The sequence below is a fragment of the Octopus bimaculoides genome, chromosome 4 (assembly GCF_001194135.2).
Source record: "Octopus bimaculoides isolate UCB-OBI-ISO-001 chromosome 4, ASM119413v2, whole genome shotgun sequence".
Classification (NCBI taxonomy): domain Eukaryota; kingdom Metazoa; phylum Mollusca; class Cephalopoda; order Octopoda; family Octopodidae; genus Octopus; species Octopus bimaculoides.
This window is the reverse complement of record NC_068984.1, coordinates 95,432,632-95,437,926: the sequence shown is the minus strand read 5'-3', so window position 1 is coordinate 95,437,926 and position 5,295 is coordinate 95,432,632. Positions and strand designations below refer to the sequence as shown.

The 5,295-nt window shown below is 34.1% G+C and overlaps 1 protein-coding gene across 2 annotated transcripts in view; it reads left to right on the top strand.

Moving 5' to 3' along the window:
• The first annotated feature begins 2,390 nt into the window (after positions 1-2,390).
• The window catches only part of LOC106867303 (phosphatidate phosphatase LPIN3), a 137,213-nt gene continuing 134,308 nt past the window's right edge, over positions 2,391-5,295 (top strand). The window contains exon 1 of one of the 2 annotated variants that reach the window (XM_052967291.1): positions 2,391-2,474. The gene's annotated coding sequence lies outside the window, so the exon portion shown is untranslated. The remainder of the gene's footprint in view (positions 2,475-5,295) is intronic. The other variant, XM_014912142.2, reaches the window with a different exon arrangement.

Here is a 5,295-nt window from a genome sequence, read left to right as displayed (position 1 = left end):
TGTGTTTGTTTGTGTTTGGAAGTGGTCTCTGAACTGTAATAATAGTGTGTAACTACATGCCACTTTTAAAATTCTGACTCTGTATCCCTCAATACATTATCCCCAAGTTCTTATTCAACTGCACTTAAACTGTATAGCTTATACCTGTGTATTGGTATATGCAAGTTTTGTTAAACTGCAGGTTTTATTATTGACAAGCACTAGTGTTGGTGGGTGCGTTAATTTTCTCAGAATTACATTACTTGAAGTTGCACAAATGTAAAAACATTTCTCATCATTCAAACACTTGATTCTGAGTGATGAGGTATTCATAACTTCTAAACAAAACACTGGATAGTACATAAGGCTCATTCACCTTATCTGATTTGGATTATGTGATGGGCGATATCTTGGTGGTTGCTGACTACTGCAGAAAAAATGATCACAAACAACAATTCTGCCACATGATCTGAATGAAGCCATTGAGAATGTGCATCTGATGGCAATAAGTTTTATTTAGAAGCTCTGAACACCTCCCTCAGAATCAACAACCAGATGATCAAATGTGTATGTATAGTGACACAAGTATTGCCGATTCTCTTTATGTATCAAGTTGAATGTATGCAATTAAAATAAGGTAAGTTATGATAAGTAGGCACAGGAGTGGCTGTGTGGTAAGTAGCTTGCTTACCAACTACATGGTTCCGGGTTCAGTCCCACTGTGTGGCATCTTAGGCAAGTGTCTTCTACTCTAGCCTCGGGCCGACCAAAGCCTTGTGAGTGGATTTGGTAGACAAATTAAAAGAAGCCTGTCATATATATATATATATATATACACACACACATACATGTATGTGTGTATATGTTTGTCCCTCTAACATCACTTGATAACCGATGTTGGTGTGTTTACGTCCCTGTAACTTAGCGGTTCGGCAAAAGGGACCAATAAATAAGCACCAGGCTTACAAAGAATAAGTCCTGGAGTTGATTCGCTCAACTAAAGGTGGTACCCAGCATGGCTGCAGTCAAACAAGTAAAAGAATAATTAATTAGCTAGATAAAAAAATTTTATTTCAATAGAATCTAATAAATAATCTAAATTGGAGCTTTCCAGCTTATTGTAGGTTTATTGTAGATAAAACAAATACAAATCATATTAAAACTTACAACACCTCTGATATCATGACTTTACTCAGAAAATTACAAACTCAAATGCCAAAGAGCTCTAACTTTAGATTTTGTATAAGATATACAGCTATTTGAAAATGTTTCTGAAAAAAACTCAGTAACTTTCTTCTGTAAAACCAATCTTTCTAGATATAGATGAGATTGTTGCAGTTGGCAATTTGGATCAATTTAGGGTCATTTTGGAACAGCTGCTAATCTGTAATTCCACATGTCTTGCCTCTACTCAGACACTGTTAGATACACTTTCTTTTTAGCTTGTGGGTCTTGAACAAAACTAAAGATTGAATTCTAAACTTGCCAATGTTGGCTTCTACACACAGCTTCCCAGAATGACATTATGTAATACATGGCCTAGGATATCATAGTACTGTTACTATAAAACTGCATTGTCACTGTGAAATAAATACATAGCTCAGAATTGTGTAATGATCAGCTTTGTTTATATATGCAGAACAAATATTTTAAGCCAGTTTAATAAACTAAACAGATTGACTGTGATTATCACACCACAGTTTACCTATTTACTTCTGTAAACATCATTATCTTAATACCTAATTATGTTTGTGTGAGAAATAAATAGCAGCAAGTATTAGGTAAGAACTTAGTTGCTGTCCTCACATTGAATAATGATGTCATTATAGTGTGTTGATATGTTCATCATTAACAGATGTTTTATTAATAGTATCAGCACTTGTACATATACACACACAGATTTTCCCCCTCTCTCCCTTCCTCCGTAGTAGTTGTGCTATATATAGAATATTTATTGTCAAGACTGAATTAAAACAGTATGTTGGAAATAATAACTATTGTTTAAAACTAAATTATAATTACATATGTTCAATTGAATGATAAATATAGAAACTGAGTATTTCACTCAGATATTTAAATCCCAATCCAAATATTCTGTTAGTGGTTTTTGAGAAAAAAATCTGTAAGAGTTTCAGTTGATATTGGTTGATTCTAATCATTTTTGAAGAAAGAGAGCATACTACACCTGAACTCTATTACCTTGCATTGCTAATGTCATTCATCATTAGTCACCTTCCACTCTGTAAACAATCACAATAGAATGAGTCTAAAAGTTCAAATAACAATAATTGTTTAATAGTGTTTCATTTCAGAAATATCAAAACATAAATAATACAGTTCTATATGTAAGAGATGAGGAATTATGTACATTATTTACAATTGACAGATATTTGTCTTCATCTTGTTTGTTGTTAACACAATGTTTCGGCTGATATACTCTCCAGCCTTTATCCGGTGACTTGGGGAAATTTTGAACCTGGATTCTCGTTCCTAAGGTATTTTTCGATGTTGTTGTTGTTGTTGTTGTTTTTCTTGTTGCTGTTGTTGTTCTCGTTGTTGCTCTTGTTGTTCTTATTGTTGTTCTTGTTGTTATTATTATTCAGGTCACTGCCTGGAATTGAACAGACATATGCATATAGGCACATGTATGTGGGTGTGCATGCGCGTATGTGTATGTATGTACATGCGCGCATACACGATTGCTATGAGCATTTTTACTCCCTCCCCTTCGTTTTTTCCCCTTATTTAACGTTCATTCTGTTAGCTCTTTTATCTTAATAACGGTCAATTACATAGTAATTTCCCTTTATCTGTTTTCCATGCTGGCATGGGTTGGACGGTTTCACTGAGGTCTGGAAAGCCAGCGGCTGCACCAGGCTCCAATCTGAGGAAGGGTAACCAGCCAGAAACTCAAGTCTGTGTGTATCATGTAAGGCTAGGGATGGGAGTGATGACCTCCCCTCACAAATACTAATTGGACACAGAATGTGTGTCATTAGCCAGCTGGAAGAGATGTCTTCCTGGGGCTATAAACACCAGAAGCACTGTCCCGTATAGGATGCCACACTTGGTTGGCTATTATATGTTACAATTCCATATTGCTACTGTTTACGTCTCACTCAGAGATTTAATATAGCTTATTTCTCCTTTTTCAAGATCAGTGACGGTTTGATGCTGGAAAAAGCATATAGTATTTTGTGACTAATCAGACTTAGAACGTGTGTCATTAGCCAGCTTGAAGAGATGTCTTCCTGAAGCTATAAACGCCAGTAGCACTGTCCCGTATAGGGCGCTGCACTTGGTTGGCAATTATATACATATATATATATATAAACCAAGAGAGAAGATGGAGATAAGATTAATAAAAATTTATTAGTACATAGATAAGACTTACAATTGTTTCAGTTCTTTGCTTATAGACTAAAATCAATCAAATTTAATTTAATTAAATCAATTTGATTAATTATTATAAGATAGAATATCATCAGGGAAGAATGTACAAAGAAATCTATATATAGCATATTGAAAACATTAAAAAAGCAAACAGGAAAAATACAGTGTACCATTAAAATCAATACATAATATAAAAATATATATACAGTTATAAAAATAGTTATTGTCATAAATTAATATAAATAATGTTAATGCAGACAGACCCATGCAAAAATATGATACATGGTGCTATATAAAAAAAAACAAAAGACAGGTTATTAAATTATGGGAGTAGAGAAGTGAAATAATTAGATATTTCATATATAAACATATATATACACATACACATGTACACACACTCACATACACACACATAATATATATGTATAGACATTTGTGTGTGTGTGTGTGTGTATATGTGTGTGTGTGTTTGTATATATATATATATATGTATGTATGTATGTATGTGTGTATGTATGTGAGTGTGTACATATCTATATGTATATATGTTTCATCATCATCATCATCGTTTAACGTCTGTTTTCCATGCTGGCATAGGTTGGACGGTTTGACTGAGGTCTGGAAAGCCAGTGGCTGCACTTGGCTCCAATCTGATTTGGCAATGTTTCTACAACTGGATACCCTTCGTAATGCCAATCACTCTGAGAGCAACCATGTATCCCACTGTGTGGTGAGAATGAAATAAATCTGGCTAGCAGAGTCACTTGATTGGTAGGTTATTAGGTGGCTGGCTGGCTTCCTGAGATTGGTGTTGCAGATCAGTAGGTTATTTGCATCACAGAACTCCAGGATCTTAGTTCCCTCTTCGTTTCTGGTACCAACTCCAAGGCTTTCATGTACACGGTGGAAGATACCAGGTTGCTGTCCAATATGCCCATTAAAATCTCCAGCCACAAAAACGTGATCATTGTCACTCGTTTCTGAGGTAGCCTGCAGCAGAATATCATAAAAGTGATCCTTATGTTTATTTGGTAGGCCTGCTTGTGGGGAATAGGTAGAGATAATTGTAGCTATACCATTCTGCAAGACTAGCCTGAGTTTAAGTACTCTATTGTGCACCCTCACTACCTCTATGAACTTATCCACCCATTTCTCTGCAAGAAGTATGCCCACACCTTCTTTTCCATTACTGTTACCTTCCCAGAAGAGTTTATACCTATGTGCTTTGCCTGTGAGGACTCTGGCTGAAGCTCTTCTCCACCTTACCTCTTGCACACAACTTGCATCAACATGTCTCCGTTCAAGGATCTCTGCAATCTTGCAGAAATATCTAATAATTTCACTTCTCTACTCCCATAATTTAATAACCTGTCTATTGTTTTTTTTATATATCACCGTTTATTATATTTTTGCTTGGGTATGTCTGCATTAACATTATTTATATTAATTTATGACAATAACTACTTTTATAACTGTATATATTTTTATATTATGTATTGATTTTAATGGTACAGTGTATTTATCCTGTTTGCTTTTTTAATGTTTTCATTATGTTTTGAATATGTTATATATAAATTTCTTTGTACATTCTTCCCTGATGATATTCTGGCTTATAATAATTAACCAAATTGATTTAATCAAATTAAATTTGATCGATTTTATGCTATAAGCAAGGAATTGAAACAACTGTCAGTTTTGTCAATGTATTAATAAATTTATATCAATCTTATCTTCATCTTCTCTCTTGGTTTTTATAATAATTATATGCATGTGTGTGCGTGTGCCTATATTATAAGGTATTCAACCAGTCTAATCTTGGATATTTCTATCCCTCTGAGGTTTATATATCCTCACCTGTACTTATACGTATGTATGTACGTATGTATGTTTGTATATATATATATATATATATATATATATATA